This window comes from Camelina sativa, chromosome 12 (genome assembly GCF_030686135.1).
Source record: "Camelina sativa cultivar CO46 ecotype springtype chromosome 12, ASM3068613v1".
In the NCBI taxonomy this organism is placed as follows: Eukaryota; Viridiplantae; Streptophyta; class Magnoliopsida; order Brassicales; family Brassicaceae; genus Camelina; species Camelina sativa.
Window position 1 is genome coordinate 16,392,323 of NC_141891.1, and position 13,882 is coordinate 16,406,204.

A 13,882-nucleotide genomic window follows, 5' to 3' on the forward strand; every position below is an offset into this window, starting at 1 on the left:
TTTTGTTATAAATATTATGAAATATGTTTAGTTTTAGCTTTGATTAAAAGAAGAAACCAAGATATATTTTTATTTTCCTGACCAACTAAAACGTTAGCGTTTTGGAGATGAAAAAAAGAAGATGAAGAAGATGAGTTACATTGCGTGAATCCAGTCGAGAGGGACGTCGAGGGAGGCGATGACGACGATATCAGCGTCCACATGAAGACCCTTGAGCGATCTGATCAACACACGTGCCGCAACGTAGAACTCGTAGTCTCTTGGTGTTCCCATGTACATCATCGTCGCGTAAGCGTTCTTGTGCTTCGGCCGCGGCGTGGTTTTTAACCCTCGCTCCATCACCGCGGTCACCGCGTTTGCGTTTTCTGTTTCGAGCGGCTGAAAGAGCTGGTTTTTATCGTTAAACGCTGCCGTTTCAATGATCAAAAGTGACAGAATTACAACACAACAAGTGAAGAACAGCATAGTTCTTTGCAAACACATGCTTAATGTTGTCATCTCTACTCTAGACAACATAACTAACTTTAAGAACTAGGTTTTGTTTCAACTTTTAAGGTTATTTTATTACTATTATTTGGGGTTGGTTTTTTACACATATAAATGTAAATCGCTTAATGTAATGGAACAATTATGAAAGAGACCTGTTTCTAGGAGACTGGAGAAGACTTAAAAAAGGGTGTACTTGTGAGTGGCCAATAGGAAACTACTATTTTTCAATTTCTTTTATTTTTCCCCAAGTTTATACATTTTAGGAAATAAACATTTTGGAGAGATCTTTGGGTTAGGTGCTTATATATATTCGAAACGAACTAGTGAAAACTGGTTGTTGAACACCCAAAATTCGATATTGAATGGGCGTGCGTTGAGAATTCTGATACTCTTACTGTAAAATAGTATTCATTTTTCCTGTATCATGCATTATTTTTCTTGTTGGCCTGAAGAACATTGCATCTTGTTTCTTAAAGTTCACTAGAGGACGCTAGTATCCATCCAAAGACAATAGGCATTTTTCCACAAAGATATAACGTAAGAATTGGAACAGACCCACTAGCCCCGTTAACAAAATCTCCACATTGTTGACAAGGGACACAATTAAGAATCCCACACTAATGTGACATTGTTAAACAGTAAACTGTAGTGGAAAAATTGGAAATACTGCTAAAACTTCTATAAATTAATAGATACTATAAATAAAATATTCTAAATACATGGATGTAGGTTGGAGTGTAACTAAAAACCCTCTCAGGCACAACTATCGATAAATCTAACAGCCCTCTCTCTCTTGACGCCGGCGGAGCTCTAGTTCGCCGGCATCAGGACTTCTATCCAAGACTTCGACTCCTGTGCAACTGCTTGTGCTCTCTCTGTTTCCCTCGCTTGTGGTTTCTCTGTTTCCCGTGTCTGCTCACCATGTTCTTTGCTCCTACACTTCCCCTGTCGTGTCCCGGCGAGTGCGAAATTGACAGACTACATAGATGGATCTCTGTGAGCCATCTTCTTCATGCCCTGCTCACGCCAGTCCGGAAGTCGACAGAAGGAAAATCTCTCGAATCCAAATTACCACTAGACCTACTCGAATCTGAAGTACGGGTTACCCTTCCCCCTCGATCTCCGGTGTGTTATTGCCTTGTGACCCTCGGCGCTCACCGTATTCACCGGATCTACAAGTCGGCAACGCTTGTACCGGCGATGATGACGACGGCGGCAGTGGTTGACCTACTCCAGTTGGTGGTTCCCTTTATTGGACCTGGCCCTTTAAGACTTCACTCTCGGCCCATATCCAAATCTCTTAAACCAGATACTTTTTCTAATTGGTCCAGGTACCTTAGGAAGGAATTTAATCGTTGTAACCTCAACTCGATTGAGTTTTTATTCCCGGTTTGTTCTGCTCGATGCCCCATGCCGGCTTTGCCTTCTATACCGAAAGCTATTGCTCAAATTCGATAAGCATATGGTACAAGTCCTTTGCTCTCTCCTGCTTGCCAAATCAATTCAATATGGTAGTCCGATCTTCTGTGTTAGATGGATGTAGTCTCCATCTGAATTTCGACTTGAACCCTTTGAACGATTCTTGGCATTGTATCTTTGAAATCCTGATACCATTGCTTCGGGTTCAGCTGAAGATGTTGAAAAGCAACGGCGTTATGATCACACCTCCACGGAGTGTTGGTTACCGATGCTTTGTCAACCAGCCACCTCTGTACCCCTGGAAAATCAAGTCTATATTTTTGAAAATCAGTCAAGGTGGGCACCGAAGCTTCTTGTGCTGTAATGGGTTTGTGCTGATCGGGATTTGGATTACTCTATCTACACCCGTGAATGACATTGTGATATTAAACTCTTCTTCTCTAGTTCTGATCATAGCTGTTTGGTCAAGTCGAGGTTTCCTCGGTAGCAGCATGATGTGTTCTATAGAATGGTCTGAGATTTATCCTTGTCGAGGCCAGTTACTTAGCAGTGTGTGGATGCCTTTATTACTGAGCTATGATCTGAAATCTAAGCCAACAAGCTGCGTGAATTTGAAGCTGCCACCCTTTGTCCCCAATTGTCATATACCAATAAACGATAGGAAGCTCGGGTCTGTTCTCATATCTCAGGGCCAAACCGACTGCAAGCTTTGTGTGAAACTCCTTAACCTCCATGGCCATGAGCTTCATGTGAGGGAGGACTCACCTGCTTTGCTACGGTTAGGCACCCACCTATTGCGATCCCCGATTGAAGCTCCTTCTAATGCCATGAGGTCTGATCTTAAAGTTCAAAAGGACGTTCCCCCAATCACCTTACCTCTCATGTTGGCGAGACACCCATCTAGTGTCACCCTTGTGGAACACTCTTTTCAAAGCTCGATTGCGTTAGTCGCTAGAGTTACTTATGATCACTCGTTGATCAAGGATTTCACGAAGCCTGTCTTCATGGTCGAATCCACCTTGGCCCCAATAGATCCTTCAGATATTGCAAAACTTTAGAGAGTTGAGCATCACCTTGAAGAACTCATGGAGCTTTTATCTTTTTTCTCCTATGTTTATCTTGTTTTATGGTGTAATAACCTCCCTCTTCATGAGGCTTTGATTTGAATGAAAATTTCACTTGTTTGACAAAAAAAAAAAAAAAACACTATAAATTAATAAATTTTGTTTTATTGGTTCCGAACTGGGTTAGTATAAAAAAACAAAATTTGTTAAGATAATAAGTTAATATTTTTTTATGAAAATTTTATGTAAAATATGATTCCAATAATATCATAAATAGTAATCATGTAATTATATATATATATATATATATATGTATGCTAATATAATAATGTATGTTTCTCCTAAAGCTCATTTCTATAGAACAATTGTAAGGTTGTATTTTCAAAATATAATGATAGAAAATATTCTATAACATCTTAATACCATTAAAAGAGGAGTACAAAATTAAGAATGTCCAAAATTTCTTATTTAATTAGTCAAATTGCAACTGAATCTTAATCATATATATAAAAGTAAGGTTTTGGTTTCTCCTTATTGGTTGGTTTGCATTTAATAGGTTTTTAAATTACTCTTAATGGTGTTCTTAATTGTATTTGATTATTCTTATTCCCTCTGTATCATAAAGGATGATGTTTTAGTATTTTTCTTGTATCACAAAAAATGATTTCCTGTATGCTTTTATCAATTAATGTTAAGAAATTGTAAATATCAAGAATCATTAAATGAGAATTTAAAAGTTTGATGAAAAACTATCGGTTAATAATTATAAAATATGTTATTATAAATAAATAATACACTTATTGCTAAACATTAAATGTTTTTCTTAATTCAAGTAAAAATTCTAAAACATCATCCTTTATGACTGTTTTTGCTTTGCTCAACGTTTACTCCATGACTTACTTCCAAAAATATTCCAAAAACATAACTCCTTTTATTGATAGGTACCTATTTTTACCACACATATTTATAGTGATCATTTATTCCAAAAACGTAACACTAGATTATTCATATGATTAATAGAGAAATCTTTATTCCAAAAACGTAACGCCTTTTATTGATAGCCACCTATCATTACGAATTTACGACCAATATTTATGGTGATCCTTTATTCCAAAAACGTAAGGCTAGATTATCATATGATTAATAGAAAAGTCTTTATACCAAAAACGTAACTCCTCTATTCCGAAAATGTAACTCCTTATATTGATAGCCAACTATCATTAACACCAATATTTATGGTGTTTCCATTTATTATTTCGTATGTAATTCCGAAAGTCCGCTTCTTCTATGTATATTTCCTTCTATACACCTCCCATTCCTCTATGAGTAACTGAGTATCATTCCATTGAAGGACCTGCAATCCGGTCAGCTTCTCCGTAAATAGCAATCAAAAGCTTTCCATCAAAATGGTAAAATTATCAGCCTTTACACTACTTGACGAATAGGTATACAACTTCTTTTATATATATATATATATATATATATATATATATATATATAAATATGCTGGCATTTTATACTTATATATAAGATTTTATTTTCCTAATTATTATTACTAACACAAAAATATATATTGCAGTCTAATTATTATTACTCTCTCTTTATTGGTTCATTTGACATTTAATTTATAAAAATTAAAATTTATTTTTAATTAAACAACACAATTGCATACTTTATATTCATTCTTTACTACTAAATTGTAACTGAAATTACATAAATTGTGAATTAAATTTTTCTTCTCCATTCATTTTCATTTAAATACACTATTAATTATAATTGTAACTCTTCTAATTTAATTATTTTAGAAATATAATTTCCATCACTTTTTATCCTATAAATATCATTCTCTCATCCTCCTCCACCATATCCCAAATCCTAAATATTTTTTTTGTTTTTTTATAATGTTCTTGCATAGGTTGAAAACCCAAATAAGAATTTGAATATACTTTTTGTTTACTATATATTTTACATTGTTTTGAATTTTATTGTTTCTTTGTTTTATGTACTTCTTTCTTCTTCTTTGTTTTCATAATAATATTTTGGTTATCACCATCTCATAATAAAGGAATCAAGGTAAAGAAAACATCTTAATTATTTACTTTAGATGTTTGATTAGTTTTTACATATTCATGTATATTTATTTTATTCTTAAAATTTGAAATGTTCTCATGAAGGAAATTTTTGTAATATGATTATCAAATCAATTTTTTTTTACCTCTCTCTTACCTCACAAAATTGTAATAAATGTATTTTAGAATACTCATCATTATAATTATATAAAAATCATTTATTTTAAAATTTAATTCAAATATGCACTTTAAGGATTTTGCTATATAAAAAAAACAATTTGATATTTATTTTCTTTCTAGCTTTTACTACAAGGATGAAAAATTGAAACTAAGCCTAGCAATATAACTTAAATTGAGGGGAATATAAAAAAAATTGTAATATAATTATCAAATCAATTTTTCTAAACTCTCACTTACATCCAACAAAATTGTAATACATTTATTTTAGAATAATAGTCATTATATTCAGTTTGTGATTCAACATATAATGATATTAAAATCACTATTTTTTTAATTTAATTCAAATATATACTTTAAAGATTTTTCTATATAAAAAATTGATTTTTTATTTTCTATTTAGCTTTTTATTACAATGATTAAAAATTATAACCAAACCTAGAGAATAATAATAAAAAAATTATAAATTTTTTTGGATTGTATCTTAAAATTTTGATTCCATTTCATATGATTTTATAGGAAATATGTATTTTTTACTTTCAAAATAGTTTACCTTTTAATTATTAAATACTTTAGTTTATGTGTTCATTTATATGAAAAACTTAAATTATATATTTAAATCTAATAGTAAAATTTTAATATAGTAAAATTATATTCACCTCAAATGCTCAAAAATACTAATGAAAATTATTACCAAAGTTGAACATAAAAAAACAAATAAATTTAAGAGATATGTATAATGTATGTATGAATTTATTTTAATAAATTATATATTTTGATATTGTATAATTTGAATAAATAAAAATGTAAAAAATTTTAATGACATTTTAATTAATTTGTTAATTTTTATGACTATCAAATAAATTTAAATTAATTAATATATTATATTATATAACAATCCGCGCATTTGCGCGGGATATTACCTAGTAACATTAAAAGAGAAGTACAAAATTGAATATGTCCAAAATGTTGGTTTTATTTACTTCAATTGCCACTCAATTAAGCATAATAGAGATGATTAATTGAAATTGATATGGGTATAATCAATGTTCGAAAAAGTGTTCTAGGCGTCCGCCTCCGCCCCGTCTAGGCGCTAGGCGCTATAGCACCGCCTAGACGACCGCTTTGACCGCCTAAAATTGTAGTATCATCATTTTAGTGTATTTTTAAAATTTTAATTGCACAAATTTAAAATATTTAAAGTTTACTTCTATAAACATAATTATAAATGTTTAATATGTTATTTAAAATGAATTAAAATAATGTTTTTATTTATTTTTCTGTTTTTGATTTAATATTTTTATTATTTTTATATATATTTTGTATATAATATCAGATATATAATAGTTTATAATGTAAACGCCTAAACCGCCTAAAACCGTCTAAATTCCGATTAGGCGTTCTAGGCGCTAGGCATTGCATCACCGCCTAGTTAACGCCTAGCGCTTTTTTGAACACTGGGTATAATTGAGTTATTGAAAATTCATTAAAGGATCCAATACTCTATTATAGGATCCGCGTGTTTAGCATGGATCTTTAATTGGATCCTTAATTGTGAAAGCCAAACTATTTTTATTTTGGTTAGTCTCTATTTGTTCGGCTGACTTTATTTATCCCAACACAAAATATAATATATCTTAGATTTAAACTTATGAATCCTACTATATTAATTAAGAAGTACAAATATGAAACTAACCTTAAAATGTGTAAAAAATTACATTCAATTGCCATTAGAAAAAATTAATTAAGTTTAATTAACTAATTTAAATAAATATAATTAAATTAAAAATAAAAAACACTCACATATCAAATCTAAAAAAAATCTAAAAAAATATTTTCTCTTTCTAATAAATTATGGACGAAATTACTAATTATTTTTTTAAAAATATATATAAACCAATCAGAATTTTAAAAACTAAGATTTTATATCCAAGTATACAATATAATTATTTTTAATAACTAAATTCAAAGATTTTGTTAAGATTTCAAATTATGATTCTCCTATCATCTTTATTTTATATTATTTACAAATTGTTTAGAACTTTCATATAATACTTATAATTAATAAAATGCATATTTTTTTCTGCATATGTTGTGATTTGAATTTTTTAAAACGAACATATATTATTCAATGTATGAAAATATGTGTTTTAATTTCCACATTGGCGGTTGGTAAAACTGAATTTATATTAATGATAAATTAATAATTTTTATTTACTCACAGTTATAATATTAAAATTACTATTTTATATTTCACAAAATATGATGTAAATACAACAAATAAACAATATAAAACTGTAATAATACGTCAAAAATAAAATACTATAATATTCTAAAATAATTAGTATTCAAATATACTAATAGATTTATATATTGATTAAAAATAAATATTATTTCAAACAAAATAATTAAAAAAAAATAAAATAAAAAAATAATTTTATTATTATATTATAAATTTTTTAGAAAATGTTGACAGTGCTTTAAGCACGGGATATATCCTAGTTATCATATAAGTTAGATGGTCATAAGTCATAACATGTAACCGATGTAGGAAAATTGTTTTTGGCTGTAGCTAGATCATATTTAATTATTTTACCTTTTAAATTCTAAATTAAACCATATTTAAACAGTAGCTTTAAAATTAAACTTACAATTATTATGATACAGAAATTAAATTACAAGTATTATTTTTATATAACAAGTATTATGATTCAATCTTAAACTAAAAATATTAAAGTGTTGAAATAAAGCAAAAATTTACATAACCAAAAATTGTAAACGGATCATGAATTTTTTTTTAAAACATGTCGTTTATTTTAAATCTAGATCTTATGTTTAACCGGATTTAGAACAAAATATCTGTTTATTTTTAAACTGGTCATGTAATTTGTGTTTTTTTTTGCAAAGAGCAGTAGAATTTTACATAATTAATAAATTTAATTGTTTATCACTTATCACTTGAAAATATAGTATCCTTACTTTTCAATTATAATAGTTTTCACAATTAAGAACATTAATGACATCAAATATATTAAAACAAAACATATGGTCATCTTTTATTTCTTTGTCCAAAAAAAAGATGATCATCTTTAATTTCTAAAAATATAGTATACATTGAAATAATAAATTATGTTTTAAACCGAAAGTGTTATATCGCGTTGTATCACATCTTAATCAGTATCCACATTTAAACCTATCAATTAAACCAAAGTATGTTGGGTTGATGCGACTATGAGTCAAAATAATTCAATCAAAACACATACATTTTGATTTTCTACGGGTCAAAAACACATATATACTAACTGTAGGATGATTTTCTACGGGTTAACAAATTTTAAACATGTTGAAGGATGGGTCTATAGCATGATGGATTTGAACTATTGAACCAACACTAAAATTATTAATTTATTTCAAATATCATATATTTATAAACATATGTTGGAATTAATTAAGTTACAAATTATATCATGCATTGCAAAATATACCAACACATCAAAAAAAAATATATTGTATTACTTCGACTAACATTTAAAAGTTTTAAATATAAGAAAATAATAAAATTTATTTAAAATACAAAATAAAATATTCCGGGATGTACCGCGGGTTCGAACCTAGTTAATTATAAAGGAGATGTTTAATTGAAATTAAGAAGGATAAATTTGTGATTAAAATAAAAATTAAAAAGATTGATCCGTTTAGTGTGAAGATCCACATGTTTTAGAAGATCCAACCCATGGCTGAAAATAGGATCCATTGTTCATCGTTATAGCACCTATTAAAATTACTAACTCACATCTATTGAAATTATTAGAAAATTTCAGATTCCAATCGTGACTTTTGTTTCGTATTAGTGATTTTTTCTTTTTAAGCTAGATTCATATTTTATTGATTTACTTTTCAAGTTATATATAAATTATAAAATATTTTAATTTTAGCTTTTAACTTAAAATTATAAGTATTATTATGATACAAATTAAATCTGTTATTCAAAATAATTTATATATTATTAAATAACAAGTATTATGATTCATAATTTTAAAAATATTTATAAACAGATAAGACATATTTATAAGTGTAGAAATAATATTCAAAATTTCTATTTATATAATTAGAGGAATATTAAAGAGAAATACCCTAGAATAGCACCATTTTAGGTTTTTCTTCTAAAGTTAGCACACATGTTCAAATGTTCCAAAAGTAGCATTATTATTATTTTATTTTAAATAATAAAATTAATTATAATTTTTACTTAATGATTTTAAGAACTTTAGTGAAACTTTCGGCAATGCTTGCGCTAAAGCTTTCGACGAAGCTTCCGTTCTCAGATTTTGAGATTCTCGACATGGTTATGGCTTTTAATTTAGGAATCTGGCAATTTTGTGTGAATCTGTTCGTGATTCTATGGTTGGTCTGTATTTGTTGCCGAAGTAGGGTTTAAAGTTTTTGGTAATCTCTTTGTTGGCTTTGTTGATGTAGTTCTTGGATGTGGTTGAGATTCGTTCTAGGTTTGGGATAAAAAAATCTTTGAAATTTAGTTGGTGGATCTCTAATTAGCTGACGAACTCTTCGTCTTCTTCGTTGTTAAGCAGAAATGGTTTGATTTCTTTCTCAATTGGTTTTGATTTGGTCACTGGTTTTGAGAATGGTGATTTGTTCTCTATATATAAGAGGTGAAGAAAGCTTGGAACTTGAGGATTTTATGGTGGTTTTGTTTCTGGATGAGCTTGATTTGGACAGATCTGCTGATTTATTGATCAAAGAATTAATGGGTTTTGTGAAATTTGTGGGTTTTGTTCCGGAATTGAGATTATTGAGCTCGAAGTCGGTCTTAGTCGTGTTAGAAGAAAATTTGGTGGAGTTAAGTTTGTGAGACTTACCCATGGAGGTCTTGGCGAATTTAGTTTGGTTCTTGCTAGAAGAAGAAGAGATGGGTTTAATTAGCTTGGTTTGATTTTTCTTAGTGCCAGATGTTGATGATGAAACAAAACCAGTACGCTTCTTCTTCTTAGGTGGAAGAGGAAGATTAGTTTCACCATCGTCACCACCTGGCCGTTTTTTTTGTTTTTAATCCTTTTTTACTTTTTTTCATGAAAGTATTCCTGAATTCAAGAAAATTTTCATGAATATTATATAATCTTTCCTAAAACATTCTACTTAACAAACATATGGACTAATATTATTGAATCATTCCAAAATATAATTGAATCCTTGATTAACTGTATACAACCATTATGAGATTTATTCAAAATCACTTTAAAGATGTAATCCTCTTATAATATTTTGAGAAATGATTTTCATGAAGATCATCCTAAATTGCTAAAAGTCATTCCTAAGTATTACTGAATATTTCCTAAGTTTTTTAAAACAGAGTGTTTTTACTTCGTTGTTCTATCATACTCAGATATGGCATGAAAAATCATCCCAACATCAGCAACAGTAGACCCAAAAAACCAAATCATATCCAGCAATAATCTAGTAGCAAACTAACACCAACATACCACAAAGGAAGAAAAAACCATGAAGCCAAAAAAGCTTTAGTGTTATGTGATTATCTATCCTTCCTTAAGTTCATCATAAAATCCAAACATTTTTACGAAGGTCATCCTGAAATTCAAGAAATCTTTCATGAACTTCGTGGAATCCTTCCTGAATTAAAGAAAACTTGTAACAAACTCAAACACAGTTACCTGAACAACTATTAACTTGTCAAATAGAAATATTTGACACTCTTATTGTGCATAAACATCAAACGAGTACCAAAACAATATAAAAATGTTTCACAACCATCATAGATGTCTAACAACAGATATAGATGATAGGTGAACCACACTTTTTCATTGATTTCACCATGGCTATAGAATCTTCCAAGTCTTCGGTACGCAAGCATGTTTCACGCAACTTCGCCAAAATGTTGATGCTGAGATTAAGAACATTTGGTGCTGCATCTTGGGCGTGATGTTGGATGTAGTAAAACCCCATCTCGGCTAAGCTTTCATTTATCTCCGCAAAACCATCAACAGTAGATAACTCTTGCATTCTGTAAAGAAAATAGACAAAATTCCCAAATATTTTAGCGTGTCTTAAGTAGCAAAGTAAAACTAGCACACATGGTTAACTCAGAACATGCAAACAAACACTTGATATACCACGAAATCAAGCTATTGAGTTTACTTATTTTTGTTGTGTCGAGATAATGTATCAAAGTAGTAGATGTTTGGGAAGCTTAAAAGGAATTTGATATAAGTTAAGATTCACAGGCAATATTCCAAGAGAAGCAAGGTTAACTAACAAAGGAGAATCTTAAACAGACTAATCGAGGACTAACTAATCAAAGCATAGTCTATATCTATGCTTATGAAGGTCGTCCTGAAGATCATATAAGCTTTCCTGAATTTCATATATATCTTTTACTCGTTAAATCCAATGAACATAAAAAAGGTGGAAGAGAAGCTTACGGGTTTGGAAATTGAGAGACCTAAATCACAAATCATCAAATCTACTAAAAATCTGAAACTTTCTGAAAATTAGAAAGGGACATAGGTTTCAATCAGACAAAGCAATGAGATTTAAGAATCGGACTTCACATCCAAAATCCAAAATATCTATCTTACCGTGTGTTTAAAATTTGAGACTAAAAAAAAAATACAGCGAGAGAGAAGCATCGGTGGCGGCAATAAACAGCATCTCTGATTTCATTTGCTGCATCAATCCTCAAAATCAAAGATTTCCCTCTCTCTCCTTGCTTCTTCCCCATGTGTACCCTATTTTGCTCTTTCTCCTTCTCCTCCTATGAACCTCTCGAATTCAACTGAAATTTTTTAGGTTTTTTGCATAGACGGTAACCGCTGCGTTTCCCCTATCTTTTAGTTTTATTTAATATTTTTTATTTAGATAATTTCTCTATAATTAAAGTTGTACTAAATTTAGAATAATTAAGAGTGTGTGCTAGTTTTGGAACAAAAACTTAAATTGGTGCTATATTTAAATAGATTGTGTATTTTTGTGTGTTTTTTAAATGGGTCATGTACTCTAATTTTGGTTGTTGCTTAGTCGAATCTAAATAAAAGAATTTACATTTTTTAAAAAGGCCAATTTGTGTGATAATTTTTTTTTTTTTTTAAAGAGAAATTTAGAAGTTGTGATGTTGACTTTTTTCCTATGGGATTGATGGTTAGTGTGGTTAGATTTTTTTTGGTTATTGCTGCCAAATTCTCTTTTGAAAACGGATCATGTACTTTTGTGTTTTTTTTCCTTGTAATTGACAGGTGTTATTGGGTCATCGACCATGGAATTGGATAAGTCCGATATCGGATGAGTTAACTACAATTGTTAACTTTTTAGACACTTCAAATTAAATATATAATTTGAATACTAAATTACCAAATTATATATGTACCACCGGTTAAATTTATAAATTTAATAATATGGACTAAGAAATATTACCACAAACAATGTGGACTAAACACTAGAAAAACCGAAAATACTTTATTTATTTTTTATTTAGAAGTTTAATATCTGATTTTTTTTGTTGGAAGTTTAATACTCCATATAGTTTACGTTGCTATTTAAAACTTTGTTTATATTTTTGTTGGTCGATTAGTACCTGTGGTTAGCAACCATTAATGGTCATGATTGAATCGTTACTCCGGTGAAAAACTAACAACACGTGGTTAAATAAACTCATTGAAAGATACTATTGTCCTTAATCGTTTAACCACAATCCATTTGTGATAAAGTGAAACGACCGACCTTTTTTTTTAATAATAAATAATAAATATAATATAATAAAATAATCTACAGCTAGTGGTCCCATACCCACTAGCCACCTAACCACAAACACATTCAACAGCGGAATACTCAATACCAATAACCAATAATAAACCAATACCATAGCATAAGCAATATCCAATAATCAATCATCAGAAAACATGAAACCAGCAACCTAACAATGTTTCTAATGACTCAACTCTAGCAACCTAACAATGCCAGACAACATCCAATCAAGTCCCTAGAACATCCTCCTCTTCATTGCCTGGATTCCACGATCACACTTTGCCTTTACCTGCACACCACAAACAACAACTGAGATGCGTAAGTATTATCACAAATACTTAGTGAGGCAATCCTCCCATCTACTGGGCTATACACACAAGCAATAAGATCTCTACATGCCACAAACAACAATCAATAAAAAAAACCAGGCAATATACAAGCATGCAACATCCATTGTAACTGGAAGAGGGGTGTCGACCGACACCAGATGGTGTCGATCGACACTGACTATCTGCTGTCGACCGACACCAAACTGGTGTCGACCGACACCCTGCCCGACACTCCCGAAAACCCTAGTTTGTGTCGACCGACACCTCCACATGGCATCGATCGACACTCGCCAAAGTCCCGAGCCGTCCTCGCGTTGGTGTCGACCGACACCCCAACTGGTGTCGACCGACACCGATGCCGAGCAGCGATTTCCCTCGATCAGAAACTCCGAATCTTGCCTCCAATCTTCTCCAATCCGCTCCATGCGCTCCCAGAAGCCAAACCCAGCCCAGACAGTGACGAAATACCATAGAGAACTCAAAGAAACAACCACATAAGCACCAAATCACATAGAATCTAGAGATCTTAGCTTAGATAAGCCATGGTCATGCACTCACCTCT

At 30.5% G+C, this 13,882-nt stretch overlaps 1 long non-coding RNA gene and 1 pseudogene across 2 annotated transcripts; both read right to left on the reverse strand.

Annotated features, from left to right (window-relative positions):
• Positions 1-43: 43 nt before the first annotated feature.
• LOC147930609 (putative glucuronosyltransferase PGSIP7 pseudogene) lies at positions 44-498 on the reverse strand (annotated as a pseudogene). The gene has a single exon (XR_015574881.1). The product of XR_015574881.1 is annotated as a putative glucuronosyltransferase PGSIP7 pseudogene (transcript).
• Positions 499-10,901: 10,403 nt separating this feature from the next.
• Positions 10,902-12,062, reverse strand: LOC104733577 (uncharacterized). Its single transcript, XR_015575415.1, has 2 exons — positions 11,830-12,062; positions 10,902-11,255 (listed from the first exon to the last, which is right to left on the reverse strand). It is a non-coding gene; the product is annotated as an uncharacterized LOC104733577 (long non-coding RNA).
• Between the last annotated feature and the right edge of the window lie 1,820 nt (positions 12,063-13,882).